At 33.8% G+C, this 19,676-nt stretch overlaps 1 long non-coding RNA gene across 1 annotated transcript; it reads right to left on the reverse strand.

Annotated features, from left to right (window-relative positions):
• Positions 1-2,666: 2,666 nt before the first annotated feature.
• On the reverse strand, positions 2,667-19,364 carry LOC118763717. Its single transcript, XR_004999470.1, has 3 exons — positions 19,237-19,364; positions 2,877-2,882; positions 2,667-2,679 (listed from the first exon to the last, which is right to left on the reverse strand). It is a non-coding gene; the product is annotated as an uncharacterized LOC118763717 (long non-coding RNA).
• Between the last annotated feature and the right edge of the window lie 312 nt (positions 19,365-19,676).

Genomic DNA, 19,676 nt, shown 5'->3' on the forward strand with positions numbered 1-19,676 from the left:
TGCATTGACTGCGTTCACTTCTTCCTGAATCTAATATTCATTGCCTTCACTGCGGGGTAGATATTAATGTTTAATTATAAACACTATTAATTCGCTGCAGGTAACATTTTACGTTTTTATTTGCAAGAGTCTCTAATTTTCGCTCTATTTTCATTAACGATAATTTAATGATAGCTGTATAACTTTGATACCATACACAATTTTCAGAATATTATTAGTCTCCAGAATTTGTTAAACAAATGTTTTTGATAAGATGAAAATTCTTTAATATACCGGTATAATTTTTTTTAAGTGAAGAAGTGCTTTTGTTAGTATGGCTCTAACGTTATAAGCCTTGCAATAATAACTATGTGATCGCTGCTATTTCTAGCACGCTAAACAAGATAGTTTTTAACGAGATTTCATTTATATATAATATGCGACTGAAAAAGAAAATTTAGCAGCTTAGGCTCAACGGCAGTGAGAAGGAGAGGCAACTGAATCAGATGAAACCAGAGCAAAGTGACTTAAACAGATGCCTAAATATGCACGGAGATGTAGACATGATTCTGTTTCTGCTACACATGACCGACCGGTTAGTGTATTTCGAGAGGAGAATATTCGACTTCAAAATAATGGTGTCAGATCACAAATTGTTGATGCAACATTAAAGAGATCTTTTCTTTGTGATCATGTGGAAGTAGTAGAGTTGACAACCCATCTAAGACTTCTTACAGAAGGTCATTCTGATGACAGAGAGTTTGCTAACTACCGTCTTGATGTAGGAAATGTTAACATTTCTGTTGAACGAAATCTAGGAACTACCCAATGACCCTTGCCTTGAAAGTGGCACTCTTTCAGATCAATGTGATTTTGTATATGCTGACCTCAAAAGTAACTTCACAAACCCTGTGTGGGTTGCAAATAGAACCATTGTTATTCCAACAAATGAAGCAGAACAATATGTGGATGGTTTTCTGTTGACCAGGATCCCTGGTGAGCTAAATATATACAGAAGCTCAGATGCAGTTGATAATGAAACTCTGCTTCCCATCGAGTTCATCAACAAACTTACACCATTAAGATTCCCATCACAAGTTCTCGAACTAAAGAAAAAACGATGCATAATGCTTCTGAAAAATGTTGATGCTGCTAATGGACATCATAGTCAGTTTACATGATCATGTTATTGAGGCTGAGGTTAAAATCTCCTCACATTGTCAGCTGTATGTGGCATTATCTAGAGTTCGAAAGAAGGTTAATGTAAAAATATTGGCTGAGAGAAATGGAAACAGTATGATTACTGACAATTCTGTCTACGAGGAGATACTACTTTAAAGTAAAATATACCTTTTAGCAAGTTTCAGTAAATGCAATTAACACATAAATTATATGTCAAGTAACATATGTTTATGTGGAATTAAATTGCTTTGGCATATTTCAACACATGCCGAATGAATGATATCGTTATATTAGATCATCCTATACCTGGGTATATTTGAAAAAGTAAGGAAACGTCAAAAGAAGAAAAAACAATACAAGTCGGACCAGCTCACAGGAAAAGTATTGTATAGGGAGATCTCACAAGCCATTGGAAGGTATTAATCATGTCGAAAATTTGGCAGGTAGTACCGACAAGTTTATGACATCCCGCTTTGAAGACTATATCCATGCATTCCAATAACAAGAGATCTCCACGAAGAACCTACGGCATAAAATGTAGAAAACATTGACACACATCAAATGAAGGCTGTGCAAGTCCAAGACTGAAGAAATCGACAACGTTATTGTCAACTGTGAGAGAATGCCGCCCAGATATTACGTTCCCATAAGGCATGATACATTGGCCAGAACGGTCTGCAAGAAGATAGCAAAATAGAGAATACCTACAAACGAGATGACCATATTGAAGGCGATGTGTCATTTTGAATTTTGGGTGAACTTCAAAATTAAAGCAACCATGAAGTTAAAATACAACTGGCCAAATATCGTGGTGAGGGTACAAAAAACAATGTTTACTGTTGTGGAAATCGGCCTCCCTCTAGACACGATTTCAGTAAGAAAAATTCAAGAGGAAGCGGACATATATGAAGCATTGTCAAGGAGTTTGCAAACCCAATACCCAAGATACAGTTTCAGCTACATACCAACTATTATCGGAACAAAAGGGTACATACCAACCCGTATGAGACAAAGTATGGCTGAACTTGTCATATGGGTAGAGAATGCAAATCCTTAATTCATATACTATAAAAATCCCAAAGACATTAAGATCTAAAGAATGATGGTTAAAACGATAATTTCCTTCACAATCTTGCTACCAAATAGATTACCCTGTCAAAATCTACTCTAAATTTAAAAAGAGAAAGAGTAGGATATACATAGTATCATACATACATACATACATACATACATACATACATACATACATACATACAAGCCTACATACATACATACATACATACATACATACATACATACATACATACATACATACATACATACATACATACATACACACGTATGCAGGAGTGTGCGTGCATTGACAGAATACCCGGCTGAAATGTAGTTGCAAATGGTACAGAATTATTCTATAATAAAAGCAGTTTATTAAATATTCTATTCGTAATCGTGCTCTGTTTTACTTTTCTCTTTGAAAGTCATCTTCCATGTAAGAAATGAAATCGTTTTCCATTACATCTATAGCCGTCTTGTGTCTACACATACATACTCAATATTTTAAGTATACAGAGAAATTTAATTGTGTAAATGATTTATAGCAAATTCAAGAAGACAAGATTAAGTAAAATAAAGAAGACATGATTAAATTAAAGCAATAGGATTAGGTGAAATCGTAAACAAATATATTTTGTTTGAAATGAATAAAAGTAGATAACATTTATCTTGTTTTCTTGAAACTCTTGAATCGTTAAAATAATTTGAAAAATGGGTAGTTATAAACGTTGAGAGATGAATCACCGATGTAGATGAAATATTTCTTATTACGTTTGGAGAGCAGGATACGTATAGGAAGCCATCACATTCAAACAATGGAACTGAAATACATGAATCAGTAAAGAATCGATATCAAAATTGATTTGGGTCCTAAGCGATGTATTATTAGACACATATGACTCCTCGGAATACTCAATACTCATGTCAGCACCTCGGTATTCAGAATGCATTGGATGTTACCAAAATGTTACCACCGGTTGAGTATCCGGCAACATTGGTCATACACAAAGCAGTATTCTTCGAGATACTGTCCCAGTAAATCTAAATGATTTGCTTATGACTTTCGACTAACATATTAAAACTTACTCAAGCGTACCTAGAACGGAAGTTTTAGAATTCAAAGAGGCCATCTATTGGCATGAGTGGAAAAGTAAATATATAATTACAGCCTCATCTTTGGTGCACACAGTTACAATTTTATCCTCAATTCTATGTAGTACATATTTCTGAAAACTCAATAAAAGATGGCACTTAGAAGTACAGTGACTTCTTGTTATAGATATAGTCTCAGAATGCTTCGATATATCTCTCTCTCTCAAAATATCTGCCAATATATTATTGTATTTAGAGGGCTAGAGAGAAAGGGGATAAGCTTTTGAGCTTATTCCCAATGCCTTTGAGGATGAGAGCCGCAATGTAAAGTTCACCTATATATTCTATGTCTATACTTGGGTATGTCTTTTCTGTTTGGCGCTTGAAATCATTGTGATATCATTACGATATCGGGCCAAAGGCATACTGAAGCGTTTGATGTGCAAATTAAGGTGCAGGATGGTAAAAAGAACGCTATGACATTTGGACCATTGAGTGAAAAAGACTCTTTGACATTGTTGCATGCGACTGGATATCATGTTCCCTCAATATATGTGCAAAACATGCGTCTCTTAGCTGTTATAAACATAGCCATTGATTTCGAAGACTGAAGAGAATTTGGACCTGAAACGCCGTGGGAAAGAAGTCGTAGATTAAAGCATTCATGTTAACTTAGGTGTACTTATCCACATTTCTAATGCACCTGCTGAAACCTATATAAGGCTTGTCATCGGCTGGGGCATTTTAGTTGTCCCTCTTCGTTGCTTATTATTCATATAATAATGTGTTACGATAACGCTTGTACAAAGTGATCATATGATATACATATTGAAAAGGGTGATAAACTTTGAATCATTTCCTTGTCTTATTTTCAGTTTAGCTGTTGTTATGGTGAAGTAAGTCGCTTGATTAACTTCGAATAAGATGCTGAACACCGGGCAATCATTCATAATTTAGAATAGTACCACTAAATACCAGCAATGCAGTTGTTGGAAATAAGATTGTTTTCTTTCGTCAGAACAACTATTGCAGCATCTTGAAGTAATATCTTCAAACATATTTAGTGGAATTTACTAGACTGCAGAATTCGACATAAGTGTATCTATTATATATATTCATGACATATGGGCAGAAGAATGAAGTTTTTGTCCGTTATCAGTTTCATGCTGTCACAAACAACGGCCAGAAACTTCAATCTGCTCCTGCAGTCTTTCAGTATGAGAGACAGTCACCTTCAGCCATTTGAGTCTGTTTCACAAATGCCGTTAGACATCGTTCAATGCTACTTTTGCCTTCTGTGTAACTAGCATTACTGTTGAGAAAGAAAACAGGGAACATGAAGAATCTGGACATAATAAACATGGTGGAGTGATTTTCTCTTCTAGGCTTCAGATGAATTGTGATATGAAGCAATAAATTTGATTGCAGTTCATGTACACCTAAGTCACAACTTCATTTTCTCCTTTCATTATGCATATGTGACACCTGACCAGTTGAAATATTTAGCATTTACCAATAAAATCCTTTACCTTCTTCAGGTTTACGTGGGAAAACTGAGATTTGACGTCACACATTGAATTTGGTTTCCAAGAATCTCCTCTTGAAATACTTTCCAGTTGGAGAGGTATATAAGAAATGAGAAATTCTGCGTGACCGAAAGGGCATGTGTACCAATGAATTTCATGTTCGCTCGTGCGTTAACGAAGGCTAGTAGGAAAACTAGAGCAATAATTGATAAGAAAAGAAAATAACGAATAAAATGGACTTTTTCAGTATCTCAAATTCTCAGTCTCTTACAAAGTTTTTCATAGCACAAAATACATGGATATAAGTACATGCACAAATCATAATCATAATATATACACACATATATAATACACACACACACACATACATACATTTATACATACTCACCCACATACACATATACATATATACTTATACATATATATACATATATACATATACATACATATATATATATACATACATACATACATATATATATACATTCACACACGCACATACACTCACATATATACACACTCACACATACAAGTATGTATGTATATACTATTTCCAAGTGTTCCAATATAAATTACAAATATTCGATATTTTCGAGAGGGCTAATCCAAGTGGTCTACTTCACATTTGCTAGAGAGAGCGTGATTCTCTGATCCGTGTGAGCGGGCGCGGTTCTGGCTGTTGTATCATGTGGGAAAGTATGTATATTTGTTCATGAACGCGCTGATGTATATGTATGTGGTTTTTGTATTCTCGCCTTGTATGCAATCTCCCTCGATCGCCCTAATTTTACTTAGCTTAGGCGTTTAAAAAGAGGTGTGTGTGTGTGTGCGTACTATACTTATACTCGTCTTTAAAATCAGGAATATATGTAATTTTGTGTGTGTATGTGTGTGTATACATATATATAACAAACAAGCACACACAAAATTACTATATAATATATATATATACATATAAACACACCCACACAAAATTACTATATATGTATATATACTGTGTATCTGTATATATATGTATGTAAATATATATGTATATATATATATATATATATATATATATATATATATATATATATATATATATATATATATATATATATATGTAGGTCCCGGGTTTAGTCGGGGTTAACCACAGTAAATAAGGTACTCAATACATAGCAGAGTAAATTAATTTATTATATAGAAGGAGCTTCTACAGGACTAGAACTGTTTCATTCAAAAGAAATCATCAGGAAGCATCCTGAGCTTCCTGATGATTTCTTTTGAATGAAACAGTTCTAGTCCTGTAGAAGCTCCTTCTATATAATAAATATATATATATATATATATTATATATTATATATATATATATATATAATATTATATATATATATATATATATTTCTTTACTACCCACAAGGGGCTAAACAAGGACAGACAAACGGATAAAGTCGATTACATCGACCCCAGTGCGTAACTGGTACTTAATTTATCGACCCCGAAAGGATGAAAGGCAAAGTCGACCTCGGCGGAATTTGAATTCAGAACGTAGCGGCAGACGAAATAAAAACACACACACATACGCACATACACACATATATATATAATTTCATGCGTGCCTGTGCGATGACGTTGTAGATGTGCTACCAGAAATTCTATTGATGTCTGACATTTAATCTTCACTTATCGAATTTTACTTCAATTCCTATCTCATACTTTGCCTGTCTGTTCTCTTTTAGATTCCTCGTATCTCCATATATGTGTTTTGTATATACATGCATCCTCATACACATGCACGTATATATATATATATATATATATATATATATATGTTTCTTTAGTACCCACAAGGGGCTAAACATAGCGGGGACAAATATTGACAGACAAACGGATTAAGTCGATTACATCGACTTCAGTGCGTACCTGGTACTTATTTAATCGACCCCGAAAGGATGAAGGGCAAAGTTGACCTCGGCGGAATTTGAACTCAGAACGTAACGACGTGCTAACGATTCTGCCAGCTTGCCGCCTCTCTCTCTCTCTCTCTCTCCATATATATATATATATATATATATATATATATATATATATATATATATATATATATATATATATATATATATATATATATATATATATATAATATATATATATATATACATATATATATACGTACATACGTACATACATACATTCATATATGTATGTATATATGCATGTATAGTGGTGTGTATCTGCCTTGTGTGCGTGTGTGAGCGTGTCTACGTATGCACGCCTATGTGTCCTCGTATGCAAAACATCATTTTTGCTCATTCTTATGTAAATCTGTATATATGAATAGAGTCTTACTTAATTCAATGTTCTCTCTTTACTTTAGATTCTGATATTTTATTGTATTTCAACAATATGTTTTACGGGGACTTCAAAGTGTGTGTGTATTACAAGTAAGTAAACCAAAAGATCGAATTCGCTGTTAGCCTGTAAAAATATTCATATATTTTTTAATATTTTATAATTAGTTAAATGTTATATATATACATATATATACCTCCTCGCGTTATTGTGTTTTTATGCTTTCTTGTTTGGATTAACTTTATATATATATATATATATATAATATATATATATATATATATATATATATATATGTATACACGCACACAGAGGAGACGGAGAAATAGAATGAGGGAGATGAGAGAGAGAGAGTTCTGTCTTTTTGTTGAGGTATTACATATACAATACACACACATATACACGTGCATATAAACCTTTTATATACACACATACACACACACATATAGACAGACTACTCAACTAAAAAGCCTTAAAGCAGATGCACTAGAAATGTCGAAGTCTACTTATTGAAACGAATAAAAGAGTAACAGACCATAAAATAACTAAGATCGTGGTATTTTCTCACTACTATAACTATGAGAATGTGACAGTCGCATAATTCAGTTCCTTGGCATTCGACACTCTATGCACAGACGACATTTTAGATTGAGATATAAAGCTTTTAACTAAAACGAAACTCGCTGCATTTCTTATAACTTTACCATTAATCAAACTAGTATTAAAATCAATAGTGTCATAAAATAGTAAAATAGTTATTCTATTCATCTTAATGTAGATGATGTCATCTTCAACTGTTATGTTTTCTTGTCATATATAATACTGTATATATCTTTATACTCGTGTTCTTTTCTTAATCACATTTATTATCAATATTTAAAATTTAGGGAATGTATATATATATCTAATTACCTCCGTCTTAGCGAAGGTATTGTTTTCAGTCGTGTTTGTTTGACAAGATGTCTCAGGAACCGCTGGGTGGATTCGGATGACACTTTGAGAGATGCTTGGCCTCGTGACTGGCACGAACTGATTAGATTTCGGAATTGCTCCGGTGCCGGACAAGGAATCTGGATTATTTTTCCGTTTTTTAACTTAATTTTTGAGAGCGGTCGGGTTCATTTTTAGTATTCTCGTTTGTGATAGCAGTTGAGTTAATATCGGATAATCGCATTTTAAAAATCATCTCTGGCTAACCGTTGAAAGGACGTTGGTGGAGGTTTGCGCTCTCTGGGTGCTATTGTTATTATTTAAACTTATATAAACTTACATAATTATTAATTAAAAGAAAATGGAATTTTTAAAATCGTTTAATCATGAGACAAGGCAGTGCCTCCGACACTCATTGGAGGAGGAAAGGAAGGTTTCTTTAACACGAAGGCCAAAGTTGGATACTTGTAACTGTGTGACTTCGTTAAAGTCACACAATGTTGCAGGTAGTGATGTTTTTAACATACTAGACGGGTAAAGGCAACTATTTAGGCATTACGGGGATTTGAATTCAAGCACAAATAGCAGAATGCATCCAATCTGACGTTAATACAATTTTGCCAATCCAAAAACCAGGATTGGCATATTTTTTATCGAACCTGCAAGATGAAAATCAAGTTAGGGCTTGGTGGGATTCGATCTAGGGGGTCAGAGATTCGGAAGAAACGTTTATGTTATTTCACATCAAACGACTATGCTAATTTGCTGATTAAGAAATTCACTTCGAAAACTAAAGTATTCATGAGGCCGATTGTTCTACCCCAGGGATGCCCACCCAACCAGCGACCCGCTTAATATTTTCATGCTGTCCGCTGTGTAATTTCCTTGTTACATTTTCATTTACTTTGATAATGTATGATAATAAAAATTATTCTCAGAGTGTGCTATTTTGAAGGGACCAATGAAAACCTCAAAATGAGGGAGGCCATGGAGTTTAGGACGTAGAATGTATGACTCTACGATGTAGATTCAGCCATTCTGTTGGTGCATGATTAACAGCCATTGTTTCAGTTTCAAATCTTTTGCGGTCGGATCAATATTGATTGAGTTATTTCCTAACATTGTTTACAATGCCAAATGATAGGGACTTTACTGTTACTTCAGTTTTGGCTACACCTAATGCTAATGCTTTATGCGAAAGAGCCTATTTATTCTTTATTCGTTTCTGATTTCTGGAATATTATCAGCATGATCCCGTAATGATTTTAATTGTTAATTTTAATAGCCCATTATTTGGTCATGGCATCTGAAGAGAAAAATAACAGAAGAAAAGAGAAAATGCAAAATCCTATGGGCAGAAAACTGTTTCGTAATTGAAACATATAATAATATTATCTGCCTCATATGTAATGATAAGATTGCTGTATGCAAGGAATATAATATTAAGCGTCATTATGCTGACAAACATGAATCGCAATATAATGAATTAAACGGAGAAAGAAGGAAAATGAAAATACATCAATTGAAGAAGTAGAAGCTTTGTTCACAACAAAACAATTTCAAAAAACATGTTGGGAAAAATGGTACAAGTACAAATGTTAGTTATTTAATAGCTGAAAAATTGGCTCAGATGGGTAAGCTAATGATAGATGGCGAATTCATAAAAGAATGTATTGTAATTGCTTTTAATGAATATTGTCCCGGGAAGGTGAACTTATTCAAAGAAACAAGTCTATGTTATTTTCTAGTTATATTTTCATTTACATTGATAATGTATGATAATAAAATTATTCTCAGAGTGTGCTATTTTGAATGGACCAATGAAAACCTCAACAGAATTGATGACTTCGCTGACAGTATTGTGGGGACATTGTAGACTCATTTATCTAAATGTGTTCATTACAGTTTAGCATTGGTGGAAAGTACTGATCAAAGTGGCACTGCACACTTGGTTATTTTCATCAGAGGAATTGACTTCAATGTTAATATCATTGAAGAAATATTGGACGTGTGTCGTATGAAGTGTATAACAACTGGCAGGGACATAATTGAGTATGTTAATTTAGCATTAGAAAAGTTCAATGCTGATAGATATAAAATGAATTCGATTACAACTGATGGAGCTCCTGCATTAACTGGTAAGAATAATGGGTTAATTACTTAATTGAAAGAAATGGTTGATCATGATATACTTCGCTTTCATTGCTTGATTCATCATCAGCAATTATGTGCTCAAAAATTGAATATGAAACAGTTGATGACATATTGTGAGCGCTGTTAATTTGATCAGATCTCGGGGTTTGAACCATCGTACATTCAAAGCATACATCGTAGACGCTGATAGTGAGTATAAAGACATTATTTATTTCTCAAAACTGAGATGGCTCAGTCAAGCAGCAACTTTGAATAGATCTTAATTATTGTTGTCTGAAATAACACAGTTAATGCAAAGCAAAAAGGACTTTTCCTAATACATTTGAAAGATGGAGAAATTGTACATTTTCATAATTTATCAAAAAGACAAGAAGAATACATTACATTATGTGATGCTTTGTTAGATTTTACAACCATATTTTCTAACTTCAGAAAAACAGAAATTGAACTAAAATTGTTGAGTGATCCATTTTCATATATTTATGCGCCCTCTTCTATTTCTTCTCTCCGACTCACAGGTATACACTTAGAGTGGTACCATCCACTGTTGCCATTTTCGCAACTTTACGCAACTGAAGGGTGGGTACCATTCAGTAAACTCACTTGAGGGCTGCACTTCCCTCTCCACACTCAATTTCTTTTTCAAGTGGAACTTGTAAAAATCAATGAGAGCTCTACCAAAGAGGAATGTATCTGTGCTCATGCCTTTCAGCCTTGTCAACCAAACAACCAAACAACCACCAGGCAAAGGAAAACTGCTTTAATGATAATAATAATAATGATAATAATAATAATAATAATAACAATAATAATAATAATATAATAATAATAATAATAATAATAACAATAATAATAACAAGAAGAAGAAGAAGAAGAAGAAGAAAAGAAGAAGAGGAGGAGGAAGCAAAAGAAGAAGAAGGAAGAGCGCTAGCCTTGATGTGTTCTTCTCTACTTTGTTCAGTGAGCAGCTGAAGCCACAGGAGTACTAATACAACCCAGCAACTGAAACTCTCAAAAGCTGGAACAATTTCTTACGACTATTTTGAATTTCCCTCAAGGTAAGTTCAAAAACGTGCATATCAAAAGTTTTCTCTGGACGAACACACAAACGATCATGTTTAAAGTCTTTAAAACTTTAATATCTACAATTTCTGTGAATATCTATCCCTTCTGTCTGAGTATTCGAAAATGTAAACATCCTTTTATTGCAAGAACACTTGTTTTCTCTGTTTGGACATACAAACGGTCATCTTTAGAAAATTAAAAAACTTTAATATCTTCAATTTTCTATGAAAAGTTTACCCTTCTTTACTTTCCATTCCTTTCTGCCTGAGTATACGAAAATGTAAACATCCTATTTATTGCAAGAACACTGCATTTGTCTCTATCCGGATATACAAACGATCATCTTTAGAAATTTTTTTTTAAATCATTAATATCTACAATTTTCTGTGAAAATTTTACTCTTCTTTCATCACTGACATTTGGAATATGTAAACATACCTGTTATTGCAACAACACAATTAAAGGCACGATAAAAATTAAGGAGATAAGCATCTGCTAATATATAAAAACAGCACAATTACGAAAGCCCTAAACCACAGTAGGACCTCTAAAAAGAAAAGAAACTAAAAAAATTAAAAAATTAAAAAATTCAATCAGTATATATACATTTTTTCTATGAGTAATTAAAAACAGAACAAAGTGAATTGGTTCTTCCAAGGCAAAGGTCAGCGCTCTTATTGATCGCTAGTAGTAGTAAACATATTCGACCTCTGGTGACCGCTTCTTTTGTCTCCTAATCGCACAGGAATGCGAAGACCCTTTGTTGATCTCCTTCTCACCATCTACCGAACCTGTTTAAAAGACCAGTGGAGTTTGGCCTATTCACCAAGCTGCTTAACTTTCCTCCTACTATCCCCCAAACACTCACATATTTATGATTATCTCAAGTTCAAGACAAAAGTCGAAACTAAACAACATTTAATAATACCACATAGTAGCCTGAGCAAAGAGGGCAGACTTAACTACATAATGCTTACACTGTCGCCATGGCGACAAGGGGTGGCCACAACGGTCGAGTTCAAAGCACTATTGGCGGTAACTGACGATGAGCGATGCCGTAATGGCGAGATTAAAGTAACTGTAAAAGTATTAATGGCGGAGTTGACAATAGTGGCAGTGACAACAACCGCCCCTACATCTGTCTTAGAGAGCTCAATATTTATAATTTTAATATAGCACAAATGTCTTACGAAACAAAAAGGAACACTTCAACAGTACATCAAATCGCTTGTCCTATGTTTAATCTGGAAGGGTGCCCCTCAGGAGAGAGCCTGCCTGGGTTCGAAAAAAGTTATCCACCGGCACAAACTCTTCTCTAAATACGAGCCCAGATGGTCATTTGAATGGGAACTGCCCCAAATCGAACCCTCTATGTCCACCACACCGACCGCTAAAGGAAAAATATAAGACGGTCAAATGGACCCGAAAAAAGTATAAAGAAGTAATATACGCCAATTACTATGCAGAATATATTTGGATGAAAACTAGCCAGAAATAAATGTCTCACGGATTGTGAAATAACGAAGATCAAGCACGCAGCGAAAATGACCTAAATATAAGGCAGAAAGAAAATTGAGAACCAGACGAAGAGAGCAACTCTCCACTAGTCTCATTTGAAAAACTGCCATCTGACCTGAACACTCAAACGTCTGAATAATTAAATTGTAATGAACCTGATAAAGATAGCGAGGAAAATGGTAAAGAAAAACTATTTGAAGACTACGCATTTACTGACGACCATAGAGAATTTATGAAAATCCAGAATAAGCTTGCAGTCGTAAGACACGCAAATGTGCATAATAGAGAACAACTTCATAAACTCTCGAATACAATAAAACAGTAGAAATATATATATATATATATATATATATATGGGATGCGGTGAATATATTGTCGTCTAAACTAAACTAACGAAAAATGAAGATAATATTGGTATCTCACTTTCGCAGATATATTTTGCCTGTTTAGTCTTTAATATATTTTCTATCGGTCAAACTGGCACAATATTTAGAGAGAATTTGTCTTTGTATGACTATATTTTATCGCAGAATGCTCTGTGAAGAAAGCTGAAATGAGATTGGTATATAGTAATGTGTATAATCGAAGACATTTTCATGGAAAGTGCTCTAGAAATTCATGAAATATTGCTGTAATTTGAAAGAGTTATATTATAACCTATAATCAATAATTGTTCAACGTACGGTTTTAGACAAAAAATTCTTGAAAAGCAAATTCAAAATCTGAAGATTTATTTTTTTGGACCTATGGCACAATTCCATGAAAAAAATATTATAAATAGCAAAGAAAATTGGGAATATCTCGATAAGAAAGATGTGCTAGAATTTCACAGAGATTGATGTTGAGGCTTATTTGTCTTTATGTTCGTATGATTTCTTATGTTGATCACTGAAATTGAAGTAATCATATACATTTATTAATTCCACGTCCAACTATATGTATTTATATATCAAAGGTAAGGTTTTTTGTTAATACTGTTAGAAGTTTCTGTTGTAATAACCCTCTGAACGTTAACCTTAGAGATACGACAAGTTTTAATATTTACATCTATATAACGCTCCGATCATTTATTGTCGAATGTTTTTAAGTGACTTATATATGGAAATATACATAGAATCGCTTTCTAACTAGGAACGTTTATTGGTGCTCTAATGATATGCACCTTTTATACACTATTCCAGTGGTTCATATAAATTTGATGCTATATTTTAGATTACTTACATTTATTGTTTACTAAACCACTCTTTTAACTGATGCGTACACTTCCGTTACTGGTTGAATTTTCAGTCGTTCTTAGGTTTAACTTTGGTATTTGCAAAGGGACTTACTATCGTTGACTACAAGAATGGCAGAATATAATAAATGCATTTATAGCACTCATGCATAATGGAAGGACCATCATGCATGAAGAAAAATAGAGAGCTCCATAAATTTCGGAATAAAATAATTTCGAAAATTCTGAATGTGACTATGATCACTGTATATGCTGCAATAAATATAACATATAGCACAGTGGATCGAAATACTTATAATTGATATGGAAGCAGAGTAAAAACTAGAAACATCAAAGTAGCTGCAGAGGTAGCACTTACTGAAAATCTACAGAGTGCGACAGCTTACAATGACGGCCTTTAGTGATCACAGATTGAAATAACCCAAAACTGTAAACATGGCCTACTCTTAAAAGAGTCTTATTAATTATCTTTCTAAATAAATTTTCCTAGAATGAATCAAATTCAGTACTATGGATATATCTAAGAATTAAGTATTTGGTGACGAACGAAATGCAAATATTATTTTTTGAAATTATAAATGTACTTTCAGTTTCCTTCTTCACTATTTCAAACGTCTTCCACCAATGCCATTAAATGAAGTTGGATAGCCTCCGCTCAAAGCATATGTTGCTTCATACGTTCTAACCATCACTGTGAAACAAACAGAAAATAATCGGTGGTTTTTAGTTATCATCATTTGATGATTGATAAAATGTATTTACCAAAGATCAAATTAAATATTATATAGTCGGCGCTTCAGCATACACGCAGTGAAAATAAAGTCGATACGGTTTGCTAAAACTCTCTTCTGGAACGCACCTATCTAACAGCATAAGCCTATCTCTTTTCTATTGCACTGAAGATAACTTTTCGCTGTTATTGTGTTTCTTCTCGCGTATAGAATATTTTATAGAAGTATGTCTGGATATATATATATATATATATATATATATATATCTGAACATCGTAACTCAAAGATTTCGTTAATTAAGCTGATCAAACTAGTATAAAAGACTGTTCGTTTTCATGGGAAAGAAGGTATGTTGTGATTGGAGATAGATTTGGCTGTTATATTTTGTAGGTCGAGTAGCTACGGACAGTTTAACGGGCTGGGTCATATCAATTCAATTAATTAGATAAAAAAGGATGATGATATACGGTTAGTATTTCTGAGTGAGTCGACAAAATCGTAAGAACATCGAAGTCAACTGAAGGTATTTATTTGTGCTTCTTCAAATTCTGTTTTCAAATTTTCTCAAGGTCGATTTTTATCCCCCGAGACCGATAAGACAAAGTAACTGTCAAATAATGAGATTGATACAATCAAATAATCCTTTTCACAAAATTTGTGGTCGTAGTATGTCTTGTTAGAAATCAATAATTTTGCTTTGCATAGATAACTTATAACAAGAGATTTCTGTAAAGGTCAACACCATACTAAATATGCGTTTATCTAAGCTTTAAAGGTGTCATATATTCATTATTCCAGCAATTAATAATGTGTGACTTTTGAATGAATCGTTGCCAATTTTCCCTCTTGAATCGTAAATACGGATTCAAAATCGAGCACATATTAATGCACTTTTTCTTATGAAGCCGACCTATTTCCAACAGAGCCATGAAACAAAGGCATTCCAACTTTGCCCTTCTTATCTCTTTAATCTGTCTGTGGAACACTTACCTAATATAACGCTTCTTTGTTAACAATTGTTTGTTTTGATACTATACTGTATTATACAATATTTCGGTAGACTTTTAGTCTACAGTATCCATAGACAAACATAATCGAAGATCTTTATAAAGCTAATGTGGTTTACATCTGTCTATAAATACAATATTGGCCAAACATTTATATACTATGTACAACAATATATTATTAAGTTATCCATCATTTTCTTAATATTTTAAAGAGGTTGTCGTGTAATTTAAAAGCGATTGAGGTACAACTTATAGTTGGTTGACATATCGCTTAAGTTCGTTAACGGGATTAATTACATCGTATGACTAGAACTGGGATTGTACTCGTTGTAGAGGTCCTATAAAACCATCCCTTATTGAACAAACCTATGATGAAAAGCATGCGTGCCTTCCGAGTAGCCAATGTGTTTCTACGTTTTAAAACAGCAGAGTCTGATTTATTATACAATGTAAAAAGTATTTACTATACATTGATTTATTATACATGGCAAACTTGTAATCACTTCACACCTAACATATAACTAGCAAGAGTAATTTACAAAACGAAAGTCGCAATTGGTAAATACGATAGAAAACAAGAAAATCAAAAGGAAGATAATGTTCATGCTAATGTGATAGTTAAATGTGGTTCGATTATATTACGTACGTGTTTCAGAGATTTACATTCAAAATGAGATGAGCGAGGATGGAACTGAAACAAACGATTTCATCATCATCATCATCATCGTCGGTTAGCGTCCGTTTTCCATGCTAGCATCGGTTGGACGGTTCTACTGGGGTCTGTGAAGCCAGAAGGCTTTCATCAGGCCCAGTCAAATCTGGCAGTGTTTCTACGGCTGGATGCCCTTCCTAACGCCAACCACTCCGTGAGTGTAGTGGGTGCTTTTTACGTGCCACCCGCACAGGTGCCAGACAGAGCTGGCAAACGGCCACGAACGGATGGTGCTTTTTATGTGCTTTCTTTTTATGTGATTTCTTTTTATGTGCTTTCTTTTTATGTGATTTCTTTTACTTAAAATATTAGTGAATTGGTCAATAAGTTGTTCTAATATGAATAATTAAAAATAAACTTCTTGTAAATATCAATGCACAACAGGAATATCGTGCCGTATCTTGTTATAGTGTTTCGGAGGTTAGATGGCAATAGCAATATCTATAATGATAGAAACACTGAAAATGAATATCATATACACCAACAACTAACTAGCTTAAGACACCTGAGCCAATGGACTACCCTATACATTGTCTATTAAGTACCCTACTAGAGATGGGATGCAAATCTTCCTCTAATTTCAGCTTCGAATCAACACAATCCTACAAATACGTTTGCAATGCTGTACTTATATTCATATAGTTGCTATTGTACTTTAATAGGTTTCCGCTATGAATCTTCTCCACACCATTCCGGTCTTTAAGTACATATCCATAAATTTTGCTTTTCAAAAAGAGATCCAATTAACTTTGATTAAGTGTCTCGTGATGAATATGCCAATTATTGTGTATAAATGCTGAGTATAAAATTTAGATATAGGCCATAAATATTGAGATAAATTCTTTACAAATTTCAATTCACAAATTGTTCAGATAGTTTACATTGTGTTATTAACAAGTATCGAATTTTAGAGAAAATGATATTTGCTCGAAGGAAACTAGAAAACAATTACCTGTTACACAATCGATATAATGTGATAAAGTATGAGCTGTTCTCCAATTAACGTTTTGCATATTTAATACTTAATTATTTTAGATTGCGGATGTGGATATCGTAGTATCGAAGGAAGAATTGATTATCATTATGAAAATAAACTTAATTTCCATTTATTACCACATTGCTCTTGCGATACAAATATTGAATAGTAGTTTTATTCATTTAAATGTTGTAATAATATTAAGTTACCTATCCCCACCACCCCGCTTTTATTGTTTAAACATCAATACAGTATTTGGGATATCAGCCTTATCCTGATATAAATTTTTACAAAAACAAACAAGAATGAAAAAATGACATTATTGAATATATTGCTCAAACTACAATAGTTATTCTTGTGAATATTTTATTTTTGCTTCTTTGAAAGGAAATAGTATAGAATAGTTTTGCCAGTTCTATTCCAGTCTGTACCGTCAAATGTACAATATCGACAAGGCCCATCCTCAAAAATATTCCAGTCGTTATTATCTGTCATTGTGTATATCTCTTAAGATAATGTCTATGTCGTTTCATTTCGAAGACGATATCGTGTGGTTTGAGGTAAATTTGATTGCTATTTCTTACAAGTCGAGAAAGCAGTTACTGGTATGATTTACGTCTACGTTATGGTGTTATACTCAATCCATTTCCTAGTTTAATGCCAACATTAGTTTCTCTGTGTCTTTCGGAAAATACATAGAGGTGCAAGCATAGCGAAAAGGTCACGAGCACTATCTGAAGATGTTAACTGTTTCCTCCCTCTTCTCTTCATTGTTTATGAAATTGTGCAGAAAGGTAGTGAATATGGCCTTTCTTTCTTTTAATGATTTATCTAGCAATATACATTATACAAGCGGATTAATTTTCTTCCAATGGACATTTGTGGAAGTATTGATTTCTATCTTTGTTTATCTACTGAATGCAATTCTGGTCATTTTAACTGTGAATCTATTTACTCAGTGTTTTATGCATCATAAGATTATAACTAAGTTATAATTATCAGAAGTACATTGCACGTAAATATGAATATGGGGTTAATATGAGGAAATGTCAATCATGTGAATCTTGTTTTAGTTCTACTGCTTTGGACTGTCGTCTACTATAGTCTAAAGTAGTGTGTGTGTGTGTGTGTGTGTGTGTGTGTGTTTGTGAAGGCGCATGGCTCAGTGGTTAGAGTGTCGGACTCACCATCATGAGGTAGTGAGTTCAATTCCCTGAAAGGGCTGTGTGTTCTGTTTTGAACAAGACACTATTTCAAGTTGCTACAGTTCACTCACCTGTAGAAATGAGTTGTGACGTCACGGGTACCAAATCTATCTATCTATATATATATATATATATATATATATATGTATATGTATATTTGTGCGTGTGTGTATATCTGCGAGAAATGGCGATGAATAGGCAAAAGTACTAATGAGTCGGAGAGAAAACCTTGCGCCAATTATTTTGGTTACTTCTTAATTTTTGCTTTTTATTTCACTTTTAGCAGGACCTACTATTCTTTATAGAACATTCCAGCTTGGTGAGAGGGAAAAATTAAGAGACTTTCAAACTGGAGACCATATTCCAATGTTTCCCAAGACAGTGAACTCTGGTAAACGCACACATGGACCAACTGGCGCAAGTTTTACAACATTCTATAGTTTCCACAGTAGTCTGTTACTTCACTAACCATGACGAAGCGATACACATCCACACACTCTCAGAAACACACACACACACACACACACACATACACACACACATATATATATATATATGCATATTAATATTTCTAAGTCTCTCTGAAGGAGACTACGACAGCGCTACTGGATATTAATAGTTATCGACAAACTAACATGGCAGTCCAGAAAAATGGACGAATGCTGCTGTTGATTAGCTCCAAGAGGCCGTCGCCTCTTGCTAGCTATGTGTCAGACGAACCTGTGTTCATAATAATCTTTGTACAGGGGAGGTCAGCCGCTTCCCTTTGCCGGTCTGACATCTACATATTAGTTTCAGGGTATTTGCCCCTTATCAATGTAGAACAGCCGAACTAGGGGAAGGTGGGGAAGTGGCTGACCTCCCCTGTTCGAAGGTTATAAAGGGCACAGTTTCGTGTGTGACATAGCTAGCTAGAGGCGATGGCCTCTTGGAGTTAATCAACGGCAGCATTCGTACTATTTTTCTGGACTGTCATGTTAA

The sequence above is a fragment of the Octopus sinensis genome, linkage group LG6 (genome assembly GCF_006345805.1).
Source record: "Octopus sinensis linkage group LG6, ASM634580v1, whole genome shotgun sequence".
Classification (NCBI taxonomy): Eukaryota; Metazoa; Mollusca; class Cephalopoda; order Octopoda; family Octopodidae; genus Octopus; species Octopus sinensis.